This window comes from Hordeum vulgare, chromosome 2H (assembly GCF_904849725.1).
Source record: "Hordeum vulgare subsp. vulgare chromosome 2H, MorexV3_pseudomolecules_assembly, whole genome shotgun sequence".
Taxonomy (NCBI): Eukaryota; Viridiplantae; Streptophyta; class Magnoliopsida; order Poales; family Poaceae; genus Hordeum; species Hordeum vulgare.
The window spans coordinates 65236566-65259278 of record NC_058519.1 but is presented as its reverse complement, the minus strand read 5'-3'; the positions used below and the strand labels follow the sequence as shown (position 1 = coordinate 65259278).

The 22713-nt window shown below is 42.9% G+C and overlaps 1 pseudogene; it reads right to left on the bottom strand.

Annotated features, from left to right (window-relative positions):
• Window positions 1–812: 812 nt before the first annotated feature.
• On the bottom strand, window positions 813–22627 carry LOC123425486 (annotated as a pseudogene).
• Window positions 22628–22713: the final 86 nt, after the last annotated feature.

Below are 22713 nucleotides of genomic sequence, written 5' to 3'. Positions count from 1 at the left end.
AGGTTGAGGGAGGAGGGAGATCGAAGGGGGGATGGTGAGGAGGAGGGAGAGCTTTTTCGGGCTAACAAGAACAAGAGGAGAGGAGAAATGGTGATTGGTGGGCGAGGGGGTCGGGGTGACAGAATATAAAGGCAAGAAACGCCATAGGTACTGGCGTTTCACCTCAGGTCTGCAACGCCACGTTAGACAGACGTTTCTTCTCAGGTCTGCAACGCCACATTACACAGGCGTTTGAAAGAATGTCTGCAACGCCACAACCTATGGCGTTTTATAACAGGGCTGCAACGCCACGGACTATGACGTTTCAAAAAAGGATCAAAACGTGAAATTCTTTCCAACCGAGTTCGTTGCGTGATGAACTTGCGCCTTAAGGATCAAAACCGTGAAAAAATCCTGCTCCCGTCGCTGCTGCTTCCGGATCCCAGGCGCTCGTAGCAGCAGCTGTCCTGCTTGCGGATTCAGAGAAACTAACCTGTCGAATGCATCGACAAGGAACTGTAGGCCATTATCCAGTGCGATTACTCGCGTCGTGCTGCAGTGCAAACTCATGAAGCAACCCGTCAAATTAAAAACTCATGAAGCAAACCGACTGGGACTCGTGCTGTTTGGCACTACCAAATCCATAATGTTGTGATACAATTCTGAATTCCCAACGAGTTAGCTGCATAGATGAACTGACAATGATATTAAACATATAAATGATGGTCCATCACATGAATTTATCTTGTCAGTCAGCTTATGGAATTAGTGATGGCAAACTGAAATATATTGATCTGTGGATAATCAAAACAGTCTCCACAATTTTGGATATCAAGAGAGAAGCTGATATCATCAGTACTTCAAGTAGGTGGTGCTGATGGAAAAGAAAAACCCACACAGAAAGCTATAGTTAAGCCATTGACAAACACAAGGTGGCTCAAAACTGCAACCATGGCTCACTCCATTACCAGGACACAAAAACTATATAGGATCAACTTACACACATCAAACCCTGTCTATCCTGTAGTACTTGCTATGAACAAAGAAACAAAATTCAGCAAACCGTGTCGTGGAATAGAGGGCCGCAGCCTGTCATAGAGAGAAGGGGTCGTCAGCAGCAGGAGAGTCATCCGTGCAGGGCTGCAGCGCTCCTCCTTCTGGTGGCGCCGCCGCCATCGCCCGGGCTCGTCCACAGGTCGTCGTCGTCCGAGCCGGCGCACACGGACAGGCCGGCGGGGTCCTCCTCGTCCTCGTCGACCTCGTAGCCGGCGTCGATGCAGCCGCCGCACTTGCCGCAGAGCAGGCGCGACCTCCTCCGGAAGAGGCGCCAGGTCCAGGGGCGGAGGCGGGGCGCGCAGGTGACCTCGTCGGCCTGCGTGAAGCGGGTCTCGTCGACGGCGACGAAGGCGACGACGCCCTTCTTCCTGATCTGCTTGCCGTACGTACTTGGAGCCGATGCCCGCCGTGTTCCGCGCCGCCGAGCTCAGGTTCAGCGCGTAGCCGCAACTGCCGTTGGTGAACCAGGAGGAAGGAACCAAGCGGCAAGCGGATCAAAGACCCAAATTATGCCAGCTAGTTTCACGATGTAAGCACCGACGGAGTGGGAGTGGAGGCTGCCTGTAGGTGACGTCCTGGATGGAGGAGTAGCAGCTGTCGATAGAGTTGGACTGGGCCTCAGCCTCACCATGGACGGACGACGATCGGCGTTCGGGTTCTTGGTCGGAGTCGGGGAGCGCTCCGCTTTGTTGAGCTTGTTGCTCACGAGTTGAGTTGATCGGGTCGAGCTGCAGACGGAGTACTTTGCCACCTCGCGCCGTGCGCTTAATATAGTCCTCGCTAATTAATTCGGAGAGGGACGATCAGACGACGGACAGGGATCATAACTCGTGCTGTTTGGCACTATACTAGGGGTTGGGGCGCCACAAGTGGCGCCTCCTGAGGGAAAGTTCGACGATGCCTGGTAGGTGGCCGCATTTTTTGTGGTCTGGCAGCACATGTATTACAACTGTTGCTGAACTGATGAAAAAGCTAAATTACTTAGCTTTGGTACATGCACATACACCCTTTTCACTTTTCTTATCACACACCAATGGATAGCAATAAAATAACATTAACAGTGCACGTACAAAACTGAAAATATAAGCTACACTTGACTTCTTATGAAAAGAGAGCAAATAGCACATCAAAAGTAGATGCCCAAATGACCTTGTCCATTTCAGACAGGTCAAAAAGCTCGATCAGCATGGAGGAGGGCATCGTCCTGCCGGCAACACCATTAGTTGTGTGGTGCAGTTGGGCGACGGCGAGGATGGGGGCATTTGTCCCGCCAAGCTAAACACAGGAGGATGCTCTGAAAGTGCGTTATATCGACTAGAGGGGGGTGAATACGAGATTTTTAGAATTTCATCACTGAGGAAATTCCATTTAAGGAAATTCCTCACTGATGACTAACTTGCAGCGGAAACAGCAAAGGATCAAGAGTACAAAGTATCACTACAGCAGTTTTTCACGATGAAGAATATGAAAAACAGTTTGCACAGTATGCAGGCACGGAGAAAACAAATGAGGATTAACTCGTGTGAAGAATTTGAGGTTGAGTAATTTCAGAGAAAATCTTCAGCAAATTCTTCAAACAGCGACAGTGAAAATCATCAACACACAATCTGAGTAATATGAAGAGTTGAAGAAATAAAACTCGTTTCACAGTGAAGACAGTGGTTGATGACCCAGTTCCAACTGCTGTGACAGTTGTACATCTGGTTTGGAGCGGCTTGGTATTGAAACCAAAAGACACACAGTCCCTACCGTATTCTCCTTGGGCTAAGAACACACAGTCCTCGCCAAAACACTCGCGGTAAGTCTTCAGGGCAGACTTTCAAACCCTCACAAACTTGGTCACATGGCGATCCACAATTGACTGCTGGATTGCTCAAGACCATGACGCATAACCGTCTGTAGGATGCACAGTCCTCAAAGGTAAAAGGGTTCAGTCCCACACAGGAACAACTTCTTCAGTGATGCTCAATCACTTGGTTTTCGGTTTGTGGTTTGGTGTTTGGGGTATTACCTCACTGATGAAATACTCTCGAAGACTCTGAGGAATTTGGGTTGCTCTTATGACAAGTGTCAGTTTCTAACGGAGCAGCCAACCAGCTAATGGTTGTGGGGGGCGGCTATTTATAGCATGGGAGCATCCCGACATGATTTGACATTAATATTCTTAAATAATATGAGCGTTGGTGTGGATAAGACCAATGATGTGGCGCGACTTGCGGTAACGGTCGGGACCCTCAACTGTGAGAGTCATCATGTCTCTCATATTCCTCACTTGAGGCTTTTGGTAGGATTAGGCTTGGGTTGAGTATCATGAGGAACTTCATTCCAACGTGTTATTTTGACCCCCTTTAACAGTACGGTGTTCCTATGACTCAAGAGTGAAGAAAATAAAACAAACAGAATAAATCTTCATGCTTCAAAATCTTCAGATTGTTTTTCTTCAGGACACGCCGAATTCCTCATCTTCAATTTCTTCATGAGGAATATCAATTTCATCGCAATTTCTTCGCGATTCAATTCTTCAGCTTCAGACCAATTTCTTCAGCCGAAGATATACATTTTTAGGGGTCGATATTCATCGAATATTTCAAACTCCTCAGCGACTTATAGATCATGTGTACACTCATGAACACATTAGATACTTAACCTATAAGTCTTGAAACCACCAAAATCACTAAGGGGCACTAGATGCACTTACATGCTCTCAATTTGTGTGGTCAGAATAAAATGTTAAGTTAAGTTAGATGGAAATGCAGAGTTAAACAGAAGAAGGTTGCACTAAATGAGATGTTAAAGTAAATGATGAAAGTTGAAAGTAGAGCAAATAATAATTCTCCCTTCATTCCTAAATACAAGTCTTTTTAGAGATTCCACTAAGGACTACATAGGGAGCAAAATGAGTGAATCTGAACTCTAAAGTATACCTATATACATCCGTATGTAGTTCTTAGTAAAATATCTAAAAATACTTATATTTAGGAACAAAGGGAATATAATTTAGGTTGTAGATTACAGGATGATCATGTAATGCAGCGGATGAAAAGCAAATCTTATTAAGTTAGAAAACAATCATACATTCACTCACAAGCACTCACAGTGTCAAGTGAAGAATTATCAGTTTGGTGGTGTCTGATGAAACATTCGCATGGTATTTTATAATTTCTTGATGGATCAGATTAGTCTCTGTTGTCAGCACTGAAAATTATACATGAAGAGAAAATACAAAGGGTCGATATTAAATTTGGCCTTAGTGTTGTAGAGTTCGCGATGGGCACATTAATATCAGTACTAAAGTCATATCTGATTTTCCAAGTAGTGAGCACTCGAGCAGGCACTTCCTTGATATATTTCACATTTTGAAGATACCAAAGCTTGTGGATCTATTGTCGGGAGTAGCTTAAGGAGTAAAACCAGCACATTTGAAGAAATGTGGTCCTCTGGTAAGAGAGATTAATCAATCCTTCAGTGGGTGAATGTAACTGTAAGATGCAAGACGAAGATATAGTGCAATGGATGAAAATGTAATGCTCATAGTTGGAAGTTTGTTGGTCATTCTGGAAACAAATCCTTAAACAAAGGAAGTTTCTTTTGATTCAATTTTGTAGAAGCATGGAATGTGGCAGGGTTGTGTAGGAGACAATCGTGGTTGAACAGTCACACTATAGATTATGCGGTCAGAATAAAATGCTAAGTGAAGCTAGATAGAAAAGCGGAAGAGTGCAGCAAGTGACATGTTGAATGTAAGTAATGGAACTTGGCTAATGTGCCCGTTCGGATGTGTCAAGTTGACCCTTTTGTTTTTCTTAGAGCTCTTCTTTCAAGATTCTATAGTGAACACAAATCCAATCTGAGAGTCCTCATTATAGTATAAACTAACAATCTAATGCATGTCCTGTGGTAGATTGTAGGAGAGGGGATATGTATGTGCCAATACGAATTAGGAAATAGCGAGCGACCATGGAGGTCTATAATGAGGAAGCCTAACGAGCAAAGAAAACTATCAGGTTCACACATTCTAATTTGTGTTCTGGAAATTAAGACTTTGCACAGAAAGAACCAAGGAGGGGCAATGGATGGAGTATTACCCGTAATCACTAAATCTCCCACATCTCAGTGAAGAAATGGTGTCACCCTCACGAGATTGCAGATCCTCCTTTTCATATTCTGCAGCAACAATAAGATATCTACAAGGAATCAAGAACCATCCAAATAAAAGCAGGCCTAACTTGTAACAAATAGATTTCAGTTTCATAAAAAACAGTATCAGCTGTAGCAGAAACAGCAGCAGACAAGAGCACTGAACACATATACAACCAAGACCACACACATGTGGCAACATCACAAGTAATAGTCATACTCGAGAAAACAAGATCTACATAGAAAACTGAAGAACCAAGCCTAACTTGCAAGTAACTACAAAGGAGAGGCTATCTTTAGATCTAACATGCATGGTGCAAAGAAAGGCACGACTCAAATGAAGCCCTATAAACTATTGTTAAATTGGACAGCCGTGGACACACTCAATCTCACCAAGCATTCAAAACATGACACCGACCAAATTAGCAGTACTGAATAATTATTTACTTCTCACAACTGAACTGTCATTAGCTGAAAAGGTAAAAAGTATATGTGCGTGAACTGAAAAGGCATATACCATCTTGGGGAGCCTCTTCCTATGTTTGGCGTTCTTCCAACGGAGTAGATGTTCCTTCCTAGCACAGCGCCACATGAGCTTCCCCATCCTGTCGCTCTGAATCATATATCCACCACCTTCACACACAATAGAACAGAGGAGGAATAAAGAAATGCCCAAGGCAAGAAATGGATATCAAAGAGAAAACCCAAAAGAAGTCTGCCACTTGTGCCATCTTGTACGTCGTCGCCGCCACCGAATACGGCATGCCACATACCTCATATCCACGGGTCCGCCACCTGCGGCCAGTCTGCCTCATCAGCCGATCTTCTCAAAGGGGAGGAGCGAAAAGGAGTACAGGGCATCAGCGCGGGCTTATCTGACCGGATCGATCCGCCGCCTCCCACGTCGTAGCAGATCACAAACCGAAACCACCAGTGCTTGCCGCGCTGACGCAGATCACAGATTGAAACCGCCACCACCTTCTCCTCCCACCCACTCCTCCCTCGACGCGCAGTGAAATCGGTGTGACAGCGTCCTCTCCCGTAGGTGATGCGAGGAGAGAGGAAAAGAGAGAGGGAGGGAGGCAGTGTGCGTGGGCTTCCTTCGTGGTGAAGAAATTTACCTTGGGGAGGTGCTATGTGAGCATTGGGCCTGATTGGACTGCCGTTTTCCACACTTTTACAGGTGTAAAAGATACAGACCTCAATTGATCATTTTCATTTTCAATTGAAAATCACACATGCCTGGTAAGAACACACAGTCCTCGCCCAACACTCGTGGTAAGTCTTCAGGGCAGACTTCCAAACCCTCACAAACTTGGTCACCTGGCGATCCACAATTGACTGCTGGATTGCTCTAGACCATGACGCCTAACCATCTGGAGGATGCACAGTCCTCAAAGGTAAAAGGCTCCAGTCCCACACAGGAACAACTTCTTCAGTGATGCTCAATCACTTGGTTTTCGGTTTATGGTTTGGTGTTTGGGGTATTTCCTCACTGATGAATTACTCTCGAAGACTCTGAGGAATTTGGGTTGCTCTTATGACAAGTGTCAGTTTCTAACGAAGCAGCCAACCAGCTAATGGTTGTGGGGGCGGCTATTTATAGCCTGGGAACATCCCGACATGATTTGACATTAATGCCCTTAAATAATATGACCGTTGGTGTGGATAAGAACAATGATGTGGCGCGACTTGCGGTAACGGTCGGGACCCTCAACTGTGAGAGTCCTCATGTCTCTCATATTCCTCACTTGAGGCTTTTGGTAGGATTAGGCTTGGGTTGAGCATCATGAGGAAATTCATTCCAACGTGTTACTTTGACTCCCTTTAGCAGTACGGTGTTCCTATGACTCAAGAGTGAAGAAAATAAAACAGACAGAATAAATCTTCATGCTGCAAAATCTTCAGATTGTTTTTCTTCAGGACACACCGAATTCCTCATCTTCAATTTCTTCATGAGGAATATCAATTTCATCGCAATTTCTTCGCGATTCAATTCTTCAGCTTCAGACCAATTTCTTCAGCCGAAGATATACATTTTTAGGGGTCGATATTCATCGAATATTTCAAACTCCTCAGCGACTTATAGATCATGTGTACACTCATGAACACATTAGATACTTAACCTATAAGTCTTCAAACCACCAAAATCACTAAGGGACACTAGATGCACTTACAATCTCCCCCTTTTTGGTGGTTGATGACAATTAGGTTAAGTCTTCAACAGGGATAAAAATAAGAAGTGTAAATACTTATTTGAGGAATTTGAAATCAAGATTCAGAGAGACTCCCCCTCAAGATGTGCATATTTTGAGGATTTTGCTTTTCACAGCAAATGCACATGGATGATTTATATCATGGAGATCTCCCCCTGAGTCTTGTAAATCATGCATACATACGACATATAGTATGAAGAAATTGAGGATGCATGATGACAAATGGTATCTGACGAATTCCAGCATGCGTGCATTAAAATTTTGAGGAATAAGCATGCAAAGAAAAACGTTCAAAAGCGTCAAAGTACCATCGGGCTTAAGTTACAACTCATTACATAAATCACTTCAGAAGAGCCAAGAGTTTGTAACTTAAATAAAGTTTATAAGCCCCCAAAATATCACGCGTGAAGACTAACTCTCAAATTTCTCCCCCTTTGTCATCAAGTGACAAAAAGGGACAAACTGAGGACTAATGCCCGTGAAGACTTTCACTTCTTGGCAGTTGAGGAAGACGCGTGAGGATTCTTGGGAGCAGACTTCCTCCTTGGACCAGTGGCAGTATCTTGTTGGTCTTCATCTGATTCAGCAGTGCGGAATGAAGAAAACAAAATGTCCTCGAGGTCTGGAACTGGAATTGGCCTGAATTTCTTCTTTGGTGGCCACGACCAGTCGAAGTCCTGTGCAAACTCCAATTCTTCAAGTTTTGCTGGAGTCTTCAAATGAGCCAGTGTGGCCTAGGTGCGATCAAAAACCTCATGAAGATAATGATGGTTAAGCTTCACATCATTCTGCATTTCATTGAGGGTTTTCATAATGGTGCCGAACTGGCATTTGACCCGCTTGTGATTCCGATCAACCTTCTGGTGAAGACTGAGAAGAATCTCTCTGGTATTCATCACCCTTGGAGCAACATGACTTGGAGGATGGGTTTCAGTGTCATCCCATGAGGAATAAGGAATAAGCATCTGGCTCTCGGAACTGGCAATCAAGGGGCCGACTGCCTTCATCAATAACAGACTTGCCTTTTCCTTCAACAGGCTCGAAAGTCTTCTTGTTGACCCTTAGAGGAGGCATGTAACCTTGATGATTGTTGAAATCAGCGTGATAGTTGATGCCTGACCCGCGTTTGATGAATCTCATGATCCATGGAGAGTAAATCTTCAGGTCAAAAGGGGACATAGCATTTTCCGCCAGAGTCCTCAAGAAGAAATCATGGATGTTGATGGGAATGTCATGGATGAATTTGAAGAGAATATTCTTCATGATGCCTATGACATCTTCTTCATCATCATGACCCTTGATAGGCGCAAGAACACTGCAGAGGATTCTGTAAACCGTCCTGGGTTCATACTTCAGCTCATGGACCAGGAAGGTTGTTCTTGGTGGTTGCCCCTTAGCCAAAGGCTTCATGAGGACTTCCATCAGCTTGTTTGCCAGCTCACTTTCATCTTACAACTTTAGTGCCTGCTCTGAGAGAATTGACACTGGAAGTTCACGCAGTAGCTCATTGGCAGGAGCCTTGAAGTGTGTGTTCTGCATCATCAAATCCAGCACCCAAGTGTTGATGTCTGTTGGATCTCCAAAGATGTGCAGAGTTGCATAGAATTGAAGAATAATTTCACTGTTCCAATCGCAGATATCTGAGCACATAGGGAGCAGTCCTGCTTCATAAAGAACGTTGAGGACTGGGGCGAAGCAAGGAATTTCTCAAGCTCAACGTGAGGAATGTGCCTGTGCTGGAAAATCTTGTTTCTACCACACAACACAGATGCGTAGTAGTTGAGCTGTGTCCTGGTCCAAAACTTCAGATGCCTGATGCGAGGCTTGTCATAGGGATTTTCTCCGATGAAGTACATGCTTTCTTCAAAGAAGGATTCCTTTTGAAACTTTGGCCGCTTGGTGAAAGGCTGACGCTGCATCGGCTGAAGATTTTGCTTCTTGCCTTGAGGAGAGACAATCATCGCAGTTTCTGGATTGAGGACGACAAGAGCATTCTCTGGATCTGGTGCATTTTCCTCGGCATGTTCCTCAGGATGAGGAATTTCATCTGCTTGTGCTTCAGGCTGAGGAGCTTGCTCTGGTTGAGGAATGTCATCAACGGGAGCTTCTGGTTGAGGATTTTGCTCTCGAGGAGGAATTGGTTCATCCTGAGCCTCAGGTTGAGGATTTTGCTCTGGAGGAGGAATTGGTTCATTCTGAGCCTCAGGTTGAGGATTTTGCTCAGGAGGAGGAATTGGGTCATCCTGAGCCTCAGGTTGAGGATTTTGCTCAGGATTTTGGATTTCGCCAGGCTGAGGATTTTCGCTTTGTTTTTCCTCAGCTTGAGGAGCTTGCTTGGTGGAGGAGCCAGATTCATCAGCTGGTGCAGCTGATCCTTGAGCAGTTTCTTCAGGAGGAATGAAGGTCTGAGGACTGTCATCAATTCGAATTTCCTCATCAGTGTGTTCTTCAGACGCAGCATTCTTCATTTCCTCATCAACAAAGTGCTCTTTGTCTTCGCTGTCAAAGGGAGTCATCTCATAAGATGGAGCAACGTTGAGAGGCACAGGATCCAGAGGTGCATTTTCATCAAGAGCTTTGAGGCGCTTGGCCTCAGTTGATTCTTCTGTTGAGGAAGCTTTTCTCTTCTTGGCTTCCTTTTCAAGAGCTCTGGTCTTCTTCACGTCGGGTGCAGACGGAGTCATTTTCTTCACCTTTGAAGCTTTTGGTGAAGGTGTTTTCTTAGCTGAAGCAGTTTCATCAGCTGGAGTTTCCTTGTTAATTTCATCAATAGCCGGTTCATCAACACGGCTTTCTTGAGGGATTTCCTGAGCATGAGCAGTTTCATCAGTTGGTTCCTCAATCAGAGGCTGAGGTGTTGTAGCTGGAGGGGCAGCTTTCTTGTTGTAATCATCAACTGCGTTAGTGGCAAATTTGATGAAATTGTTTTTGAGACTTTGACGATCAGAGAGCTTAGTGTACTTGTCCGTCAAAGTCTTCAATTCAGCCTGTGTGGACACAAGTGCATCAGGCGTCAGGTTGAGGAGATTATGTCTGAGGAATTTCTCCTTTTTTTAGCTTTGCAACCTTAGCTTGTTTGGCTTGCTGCTCTTTCCACTTGGCCTCGTTGATGAATGTGGCCACCATGTGGCTGATGCCTGGGGCAAGCTTCAAATCATCGATTGGTGTGTTGGGGTCCTCATACCAGATGTTGATGTAATCCAGGAGGGCTTTTGGGTCCATGGCCAGAGGAATGGAGCTTCCTGAAGCTTGTCTACCCTCTCCTTCTTGTTTGTGATGATGGCTTGCAGAGTCTCATCATCATATTCATCACTACCTTCTGATGCAGAAGGGACTTTGATGATTTTGCTTGGGCTTGGTCTGGTTCCTCTCCCAGCAATCACCTTAGTCTTCAGTGGAGTTGGTGAAGACTTTGTTTTGGAGCTTGTTGCAGACGGAACAGAGGAGCTGGAGACAGTTGGCATTTGCTTTACAATCTGCCTCTGTTCAGGCTTTGAAGCCTTTGGTGGTGCTGAGGGTTTTGGTGCCGAAACTGGTGCAGCTTTCTGAGGCATTTTCTCTTGAGGCTTTGAAGCCTTTGGCTTTGGAGGCACAGACATCATTTGAGGAATGGCCGTGCGAGAAGTTTCAGCTGCAGAGGAGGTGGCAGCAGTTGCAGCAACAACAGATTCTTCATTGCATTTCCTCACGGCAGCTTCTACTTGTTTCTGAAGCTTTGACAAATGTTTTGACTTTTCTTCAGGATAGTCATCAATTGTCTTGAGGCTTGAGGGTTGTGCATCCTGATAATCCTCAAGAGCAGGTCGTTTCCCAGGAGGCTTCAGAGCGAATTTCTTCGCATATTTGGGAGTGACGAATCTGTATTCTTTCCACTCCTTAGCCCATCGGTGTTCTATCTTTTGAAGCCTTATCTTCCTCTTGGGCATAGTCTCTTGCTCATCAGGAGTGCAGTATTCCAAGTATATGTCCTCAGTGATATCTATGGCAGTGTTCTGCTCGAGCTTCTTGCCACCCTTTTGCTTCTTTTCATCTTCCATTTTCTTCAGCTGAGGCTTTTGCTAAGGAAATTGAACTCTTGAGGATTCTGATGAAACTTGCAGTTTTTCTTTAAGAAACGCTGCAAATGTGTTAAGTTGATGAGAACCTAGAGATTCATCAGCTGACATTTTTGTACCTGTGAACAAAGTATAGTTGCGAGAAATTTGGAGAGGTCATATGCGTTCTCAGATTTGATGAAATGAAAAATTTTAAAGTTGAGGAATTTGACCAGTGGATGAGGAATTCGTCTAAGCACACTGTTCTTGGGTTCCAAAGTTGTACATATTCGAAAATTTGCACAATTGAGGAATCTCGTGAAAATTTTAGATGCTTAGTGAAGTTCATAAATAATTGAGGAATACGCAGTGTTTGAGGAAAAGAAACCGATGGATACTTGAGCAAAAACAGATTTCACATCTCTAAGGTAAAATAGTAGATCAAAAGAGCTGTAAAAATAGGGTTTTTATTTACCCTAGATAGCGCGCACGAAGATCAGAGAAGGAAGTAGCAGTAGATGCTCTTCGGTGCGAGTCCAATGCGCCCTAACTCGGCAACAGAGGACAGCTACGGCGGCGGCGGATGAAGATGGTCCGGTTCCGGCGTGGTTTCGGCGACGGAGAGGTCGAGGCAATCAAGCTTTTCCTCGCCGGCGTCGAGACTTCTAGCGGTGGCGCTAGGGCTTTTGACCTTTGTTGTAGCAAGAGGGCGATGGGACGAAGAAGATTTTACCGAAGGGAGATGGGGACATATTTATAGCCAGGTGGTAACTGTTGGCGCGCAAGTATCGGACCAAATAGCCCGTGTCTCTACATCTCCACAGGACACGTGTAGCCCACGACCGAAGCAGTGGAGATCGTGGTTATCCGAACGGGGAAAGTGGGGTTCAGTTACTGTGTAACAACAATTTTTTTTTGAAGATTTGAGGATTTTGTTACAAAATCATTAGCTGACAAGGACGCACTGAGGATTTTGAACAAAGTTTCAAGTAGAACGCATATGAAGAATTGAATAGACTAGGTGAGAGTAGCATAGAGGGAAAGTAGGGTCCGATCACATTCACTTAGATGAAATATCAAATTGAAGAAATAGCTATAAGTGAATGCTGTTGAGGACTTTGAAATCACAATCTATCTAGGTAAACGAAAATCATCAAGTGATTTTGAAGAATTTTATTAACTTGAGGATTTTGGGACAAAGCGTCATGATGATGAATTTCAGTTTTGAAGAAACACAAGTTTGAAGAACAACTGTTTTGAAGAAAAACATCTTTTGAAGAAATTCAGCTTTGAAGAATTTCAACTTGAGGAATTTCAAGTTGGCTGGTGGCGTGACCCACCATATAAGAATGTTGATTTCAGACGCCGCGTACAATTGTCATAGGGCCCTGAGAATCAATTTCTTCGTTGAATTCCTCACACTAAGTGTGATATTCTTCATTGGTTGAAGAAAATCGATTCATCGTGTGTTGCACATCTAAGTCATCAATTTTGCATAAGTGTTAGGATGTGTGCATGTTTTTACAAAACATTTGAAGATTCTAAGATATTTAGCTCGCACCGCAACTTGCAAAACCTTTTCTCATCCAAGGTCTTAGTGAAGATATCTGCCAGTTGATCGTGAGTCTTCACATGGTCGATGAGGATATTGCCCTTGAGGACATGGTCCCGAAGAAAATGGTGACGAATCTGGATGTGCTTAGTCTTCGAGTGTTGTACTGGGTTGTATGCAATCTTGATTACACTCTCATTATCGTAGTAGAGAGGCACATTCTTCATGTTGATGTTGTAGTCCTTGAGGGTTTGCTTCATCCATAGCAATTGAACACAGCATGAACCAGCAGCAATGTACTCAACTTCGGCAGTGGAGAGTGAAACACAGTTCTGCTTCTTTGAGGACCAGCAGACTAGTGATCTTCTGAGGAAATGACATGTGCGAGAGGTTGACTTGCGATCCACACGGTCACCAGCATAGTCAGAATCAGAATATCCCACAAGACGAATATTCGAGCCCTTGGGGGAACCATAATGCTAGTGTTGGTCTGTGAGCTAAGTCTCGAAGAATATGCTTCACAGCCTTATGGCGTGATTCGTTCGGTTTTGCTTGAAAACGTGCACACATGCAAACACTAAGCATTATGTCTGGCCTAGATGCACACAAATACAGTAAAGAGCCAATCATGGAGCGATATACCTGCTGATCGAATTCTTTACCATTTCCGTCAGTGCAGAGGTGGTCGTTAGTCGGCATTGGAGTCTTGGCACCTTTGCATTCATGCATGTCGAATTTCCTTAGAACATCCTTGAGGTATTTCTCCTATGATATGAATATTCCATTGTGTTGTTGACGAATTTGAAGACCTAAGAAGAATTTCAGCTCCCCATCATAGACATCTGATATTCTTCACTCATCATGTAAGAAAATTCATCACTGTAACGTTTGTCAGTACAGCCAAATATGATATCATCGACATATATCTGGCACACAAATAGTTCATTATCATAGGATTTAGTGAAAATAGTTGGATCGAGTGAACCAGGTTTGAAGCCTTTCTTCATGAGGAATTCCTTCAATCTATCATACCATGCCCACGGGTTTGCTTGAGACCATAGAGCGCCTTTTTAAGTCTGACGACTTTGTCTGGATTCTTTGGATCCTCAAAACCTGGGGGTTGAGCAACATATACTTCTTCCTCAAGCTTACCATTGAGGAATGCACTTTTCACATCCATTTGATATAAGATGATGTTATGATGATTAGCATAAGCAAGTAGTATTCGAATAGCTTCAAGTCTAGCAACAGGTGCAAAAGTTTCATCAAAATCTATTCCTTCAACCTGTGTGTAGCCTTGGGCTACAAGTCGTGCCTTATTCCTCACCACTTGACCATCCTCGTCTTGCTTGTTTTGGAAAATTAACTTGGTTCTGATGATATTGTGCTTGCGAGGATCTTCTCATTTGACGAGCTCCCATACGGCATTCAGCTTGAATTGAAGAAGTTCGTCTTGCATGGCTTGGATCCACTCCGATTCCATGAAAGCCTTAGCAACTTTTGAAGGTTATGTGATAGACACAAAGGAGAAATGCCCACAAATTTAACTAAGTGTGAAGCTTTTGAGCGAGTGAGAGGACCTGACGCGTTGATGTCATTGAGGATTTTGTCAAGTTCCACTTCATTTGCAATCCTGGATGAGCTGGTTGAGGATTTCGTCTGGGCTGAGGAATTGGTTCTGGAGCAATTTCCTCAGGAGCATCTTCTTGATTTTCATCAGTGCTGGGAATGATTTCTTCATCAATTTCCTCAGTGGGAACAATGTCTTCAGTAGCTTTGAGCTTTATTGCTTCCTCTGGAGACAGCTTATCTGGATCAGAAGGCAATTGCTCTCTTTACGAGCCATTAGTTTCATCGAACCGCACATCTACAGTCTCAACAACTTTGTTGTGATAGTTGTTGAAGACTTTGTAGGTGTGCGAGTCCTTTCCATAACCGAGCATAAAACCCTCATGTGCCTTAGGTGCAAACTTTGAGCTATGGTGAGGATCTCTAATCCAACATTTTGCACCGAAGACTTTGAAATAACTTACATTGGGTTTCTTGTCTGTGAGGAGTTCATATGAGGTTTTCTTGAGGAATTTGTGAAGATATACCCTGTTAATGATATGGCATGCAGTGTTGATTGCTTCAGGCCAAAAGCGACGAGGAGTCTGATATTCTTCAAGCATGGTTCTTGCCATCTCAACCAGAGTCATGTTCTTCCTTTCAACGACACCATTCTGTTGAGGAGTATAAGGAGCAGACAATTCGTGAGTAATACCAAGTTCATCAAGATAATTATCAAGACTAGTGTTTTTGAACTCTGTTCCATTATCATTCCTGATGTGTTTGATCTTGATGCCGAAGTTCATCGAGGCCCTTGAAGAAAATCGTTTGAAGACTTCCTGCACTTTAGTTTTATATAAGATGATATGCACCCATGTATATCTGGAATAATCATCAACTATGACAAAGCCATATAAAGATGTTGCATTTGTTAGAGTGGCATAGTGAGTAGGTCCAAATATATCCATGTGAAGCAATTCAAATGGACGAGTAGTGGTCATGATAGTCTTTGAGGGGTGCTTGGATCTGGTCATTTTCCTAGACTCACAAGCACCGCAGAGGTGATCCTTGAGGAATTTGACTGATTCGATGCCGATGACATGCTTCTTCTTCGCAAGCGTGTGCAAAGTCCTCATGCCTGCATGACCGAATCTTCGATGCCACAGCCACCCTTCTGAGGTTTTTGCTGGTAAGAAAATGGCTGGTTGAGGACCTGTAGAGAAATCAACAATGTACAAATCCCCTCTTCTAACACCTTCGAAGACTTTGGATCTGTCAGATTCCATGATGGCCACACATCTATATCTTCCAAAGATAACAATCATATCAAGATCACAAAGCATTGAGACTGATATGAGGTTAAATCCAAGGGATTCAACAAGCATTACTTTGTCCATGTGCCTATCCTTGGAAATAGCCACTTTGCCAAGTCCCAATACCTTGCTTTTCCCTTTGTCAACATATGTGATTTGCTTCAGGGGTGATGGAGTTAGTGGCATATTCATCAGCAAGCTTTTGTCACTAGTCATGTGGTGTGTGCAGCCACTATCAAGAACCCACTCAGTACTCTTGGGTTTGTCATTCTGCAGATGAATTAGTACAGCTTACCATCTCATATGCTTCAGACTTGAAGAATATGATTTCAATTTCATCAGATAGGAATTTCATCATAAACAGAATTATAAGGACGTGTGAAATATTTCTATTTCATCAATATTAGCTTGCGTCCCATCAAGCATTTTCCTCAGGTCTCCAGCAAATTCTTCAGATGATGATTTTCATCTGGAGACCTGACGTGCAGAAGAGATTAGTTCAATTTCTTCACCACCCACATCTGAAGGGGTGGTAAAGCATTCATCATCCTGCGAGCACCATATGAGAAAGGGGGCATTGAAGCTAATGCACTTCTCTTAACAGTAGGAGGGTTAAAGTACTCAAATGAATATGCAGATAACTTATTTGAGGATTTATGAACATAATGATTTGAAGAATAACGCTCATATTCATATTCCTTGTAATTTCCCTGCATGTTAGTAGCATTAGCACGGGTGCGAGCATAGTTTTGACCAGTTGAGGATTTTGATCCTCTTGAAGATTTTGGTCCTCCTGAGGAATTTTATCTGGGGTTCAAATTCTTCATAGGTGGTGTCATGATGACATTCACCTGAAGATTTTCAAGGCAACTTTTGGGAACCCAGATCTTCCTCGGGGGAGGCCCATTCCTGCAGTTAGTTCCAACATATCGAGCAAATACTTCACCAGATTGATTTTTGAACAGTTTATAGTTGGAGTCAAATGACTCATCTGAGGAATAGGATAATTCACATGAAAAGCATGTTAGATTGGATGGATCAAAAGGAGGCCCAGTAGCACCAACCCATGAGGTTTTGGGATACTGCTCAGGTTTCCAATAAGATCCAACAGCATTCAATTTCCTCTCAAAGGCAATTCCTTCTTTCCTCGGGTTCCTGGTCAAGATCTGCTTTTTGAGCACATCACAAAGGGTTTGGTGTCCTTTGAGACTTTTGTATATGCCTGTCACATACAATTCCTTCAGCCCTGCATTTTCATCAGTGACATTTGTGTTGTCCTCAATTGAGGAATTTGACACTACAGGAGCAGTTGAAGAATTTGTAGCAATAGAAGCATTTGATGATTCTGGTGAAGACTTAGCAGTTTCATGTTTGATGCATTTAAGACATGGAGGAATGAATTCAGCTTGAGCAGTACTGATCTATTCAACTAGTAATGAATCATTTTCCATACGAAGATCGTCATGAGAAATCCTCACCTTCTCAATATCAAGCTTCCTTTGAAGAAATTCATAGGAAAGTTTCTCATGATCAGCGAGGAGTGTAACATGACGATCTTGAAGATTATTAAATCTGGACTGAAGACTTTTCATATCTTCAGTGAGGATTTGGGTAAGATTCATTTCATCATTCAACAGATCATCACTTCTATCTGGCAGTTTCTAAAGCTTTTCGAGGGCAGTTTGTTGTTTAGTGGCAATGATAGCAAGTTTACTGTAACTTGGTTTTTTATAATCATCAGGTTCACAGTCACTTGAATCAGAGGAGGAAGCATCATTCGATACCTTTGAACCTTTTGCCATGAAGCAATAGGTTGGAGCGAAGTCATCAGCATAGTCATTAGTGTGGACGGTGTTATCTTTTTCTTCAAGGTTGAAGATTGACTTGCTGACGAATGTGGTTGCAAGTGCAAGGCTATCCTGTGCAGATTCTGAGTCTTCATCAGAACCCTCCTCTTCATCACATTCCTCGGATTCTGCCTCGGAGTCCATTTCCTTGCCAATAAGTGCACGAGCCTTTCTGAAACTAGTCTTCTTGTGCGATGAGGACTTTGAAGATGAGGATTTTGAAGATTTCTTCTTTTTCTTCGAGTCATCAGAACTTTCATCCTTCTATTTCTTCTTCTTTGATTCCTTCCTCAACGAGGACAATCAGCAATTTAGTGACCTGATTTCTTGCATTTGTGGTAGGTTCTTTTCTTGTAGTCCTCCGATGAGGATTCTGATTTCCTCATATCTCTTCTTGAAGATTTACCAAACTGGCCACATCGTGTAAACTTCTAGAATTTCCTCACGAGCATTGCAAGCTTCTGTCCAAATTCTTCAGGATCACAAATGCTACCATCAGAGTGTTCTTCTTCAGATGAGGAAATTGCTTTGGCCTTCAGTGCACGTGGTCTAGAATAGCTTGGTCCATATAGATCTCTCTTTTCTTCTTGTTGGAATTCATGAGTATTGAGTCTTTCAAGTATATCGGCTAGATCAAGCATCTTGTAGTCTGGTCTTTCTTGAATCATCAGAACTAAAGTATCAAATGAAGAATCCAAAGATCTTAGCAGTTTCTTCATAACTTCGTGATCAGTAATGTCTCGAGCTCCCAATGCTTGCAGTTCATTTGATATGTCAGTGAGGCGATCAAAGGTATCTTGGCAGCTTTCATTGTCAAACCTTTTGAAGCGGTTGAAGATATTGCGAAGAACATCAACACGAGAGTCACGCTGGGTTGATACTCCTTCATTAACTTTGGACAGCCTTTCCCAGATAAGTTTTGCTGAGCCCAAAGCACTTACTCTGCCATACTGGCCCTTGCTCAGATGGCCACAGATGATATTCTTCGCTTGAGAATCAAGTTGCTTGAATTTCTTCACATCAGCGGCAGAGACAGTGGCAGTAATGGTAGGGACACCATGTTCCACAATATACCAGAGATCATTATCAATAGCTTGTAGATGCATCTGCATCTTGGTCTTCCAGAAGGGAAAGTCCTTTCCTTCGAAAGTAGGACATGCTGCAGTAACCTTGATCATGCCTACAGTCGACATAACTAAAACTCCAGGTGGTTAAACCAAAATCACACAAAACAAGGGAGTGCCTTGCTCTGATACCAATTGAAAGTGCGTTATATCGACTACAGGGGGTGAATAGGAGATTTTTAGAATTTCACCACTGAGGAAATTCCTCACTGATGACTAAATTGCAGCAGATACAACAAAGGATCAGGAGTGCAAACTATCACAACAACAATTTTTCAGGATGAAGAATATGAAAAACAGTTTGCACAGTATGCAGGCACGGAGAAAACAGATGAGGATTAACTCGCGTGAAGAATTTGGGGTTGAGGAATTCCAGAGAAAGTCTTCAGCAAATTCTTCAAACAGTGACAGTGAAAATCATCAACACACAATCTGAGGAATATAAAGAGTTGAAGAAATAGAACCCGTTTCACAGTGAAGACAGTGGTTGATGACCTAGTTCCAACTGCTGTGACACTTGTACATCTAGTTTGTAGCGGCTTGGTATTCAAACCAAAAGACACACAATCCCGGGACACACAGTCCCTACCATATTCTCCTTGGGCTAAGAACACACAGTCCTCGCCCAAAACTCATGGTAAGTCTTCAGGGCAGACTTCCAAACCCTCACAAACTTGGTCACTTGGCAATCCACAATTGACTGCTGGATTGCTCTAGACCATGACGCCTAACCGTCTGGAGGATGCACAGTCCTCAAAGGTAAAAGGCTTCAGTCCCACACAGGAACAACTTCTTCAGTGATGCTCAATCACTTGGTTTTCGGTTTGTGGTTTGGTGTTTGGGGTATTTCCTCACTGATGAATTACTCTCGAAGACTCTGAGGAATTTGGGTTGCTCTTATGACAAGTGTCAGTTTCTAACGGAGCAGCCAACCAGATAATGGTTGTGGGGGCGGCTATTTATAGCCTGGGAGCATCCCGACATGATTTGACATTAATGCCCTTAAATAATATGAGTGTTGGTGTGGATAAGACCAATGATGTGGCGCGACTTGCAGTAACGGTCGGGACCCTCAACTGTGAGAGTCCTCATGTCTCTCATATTCCTCACTTGAGGCTTTTGGTAGGATTAGGCTTGGGCTGAGCATCATGAGGAAATTCATTCCAACGTGTTACTTTGACCCCCCCTTTAACAGTACAGTGTTCCTATGACTCAAGAGTGAAGAAAATAAAACAGACAGAATAAATCTTCATGCTTCAAAATCTTCAGATTGTTTTTCTTCAGGACACACCGAATTCTTCATCTTCAATTTCTTCATGAGGAATATCAATTTCATCGCAATTTCTTCGCGGTTCAATTCTTCAGCTTCAGACCAATTTCCTCAGCCGAAGATATACATTTTTAGGGGTTGATATTCATCGAATATTTCAAACTCCTCGACGACTTATAGATCATGTGTACAGTCATGAACACATTAGATACTTAACCTATCAGTCTTCAAGCCACCAAAATCATTAAGGGGCACTAGATGCATTTACATGCTCTCAATTTGTGTGGTCAGAATAAAATGTTAAGTTAAGTTAGATGGAAATGCAGAGTTAAACAGAAGAAGGTTGCACTAAATGAAATGTTAAAGTAAATGATGAAAGTTGAAAGTAAAGCAAATAATAATACTCCCTTCATTCCTAAATACAAGTCTTTTTAGAGATTCCACTAAGGACTACATAAGGAGCAAAACGAGTGAATATGAACTCTAAAGTATACCTATATACATCCATATGTAGTTCTTAGTAAAATCTCTAAAAATACTTATATTTAGGAACAAAGGGAATATAATTTAGGTTGTAGATTACAGGATGATCATGTAATGCAGCGGATGAAAAGAAAATCTTATTAAGTTAGAAAACAATCATACATTCACTGACAAGCACTCACAGTGTCAAGTGAAGAAGTATCAGTTTGGTGGTGCCTGATGAAACATTCGCATGGTATTTTATAATTTCTTGATGGATCAGATTAGTCTCTGTTGTCAGCACTGAAAATTATACATGAAGAGAAAATACAAAAGATCAATATTAAATTTGGCCTTAGTGTTGTAGAGTTCGCGATGGGCACATGAATATCAGTACTAAAGTCATATCTGATTTTCCAAGTAGTGAGCACTCGAGCAGGCACTTCCTTGATATATTTCACATTTTGAAGATACCAAAGTTTGTGGATCTACTGTCAGGAGTAGCTTAAGGAGTAAAACCAGCACATTTGAAGAAATGTGGTCCTGTGGTAAGAGAAATTAATCAATACTTCAGTGGATGAATGTAACTGTAAGATGCAAGACGAAGATATAGTGCAATGGATGAAAATGTAATGCTCATAGTTGGAAGTTTGTTGGTCATTCTGGAAACAAATCCTTAAACAAAGGAAGTTTCTTTTGATTCAATTTTGTAGAAGCATGGAATGTGGCAGGGTTGTGTAGGAGACAATCGTGGTTGAACAGTCACACTATAGATTATGCGGTCAGAATAAAATGCTAAGTGAAGCTAGATAGAAAAGCGGAAGAGTGGAGCAAGTGACATGTTGAATGTAAGTAGTGGAACTTGGCTAATGTGCCTGTTCGGATGTGTTAAATTGACCCTTTTGTTTTTCTTAGAGCTCTTCTTTCAAGATTCTATAGTGAACACAAATCCAATCTGAGAGTCCTCATTATAGTATAAACTAACAATCTAATGCATGTCCTATGGTAGATTGTAGGAGAGGGGATATGTATGTGCAAATACGAATTAGGAAATAGCGAGCAACCATGGAGGTCTGTAATGAGGAAGCCTAACGAGCAAAGAAAACAATCAGTTTCACACATTCTAATTTGTGTTCTGGAAATTAAGACTTTGCACAGAAAGAACCAAGGAGGGGCAATGGATGGAGTATTACCCGTAATCACTAAATCTCCCACATCTCAGTGAAGAAATGGTGTCACCCTCACGAGGTTGCAGATCCTCCTTGTCATATTCTGCAGCAACAATAAGATATCTACAAGGAATCAAGAACCATCAAAATAAAAGCAGGCCTAACTTGTAACAAATAGATTTCAGTTTCATAAAAAGCAGTATCAGCTGCAGCAGAAACAGCAACAGACAACAACAGTGAACACATATACAACCAAGACCACACACATGTGGCAACATCACAAGTAATAGTCACACTCGAGAAAGCAAGATCGAGATAGAAAACTGAAGAACCAAGCCTAACTTGCAAATAACTACAAAGGAGAAGCTATCTTTAGATCTAACATGCATGGTGGAAAGAAAGGCACGACTCAAATGAAGCCCTATAAACTGTGGTTGAATTGGACAGCCTTGGACACACTCAATCTCACCAAGCATTCAAAACATGACACCGACCAAATTAGCAGTACTGAATAATTATTTACTTCTCACAACTGAACTATCATTAGCTGAAAAGGTAAAAAGAATATGTGCGTGAATTGAGAAGGCATATACCATCTTGGGGAGCCTCTTCCTATGTTTGGCGTATGTTCCTTCCCAGCACAGCGCCACATGAGCTTCCCCATCCCGTCACTCTGAATCATATCTCCATCACCTTCACACACAATAAAATAGAGGAGGAATAAAGAAATGCCCAAGGCAACAAATGGATATCAAAGAGAAAACCGAGAAGAAGCCTGCCACTTGTTCCATCTCGTACGTCGTCCCGCCACCGAATACGACATGCCACATACCTCATATTCACGGGTCCGCCACCTGCGGCCAGTCCGCCTCATCAGCCGATCTTCTCAAAGGGGAGGAGCGAAAAGGAGTACAGGGCATCAGTGCGGGTTTATCCGACCGGATCGATCCGCCACCTCCCACGCCGTAGCAGATCACAAACCGAAACCACCACCGCTTGCCGCGCT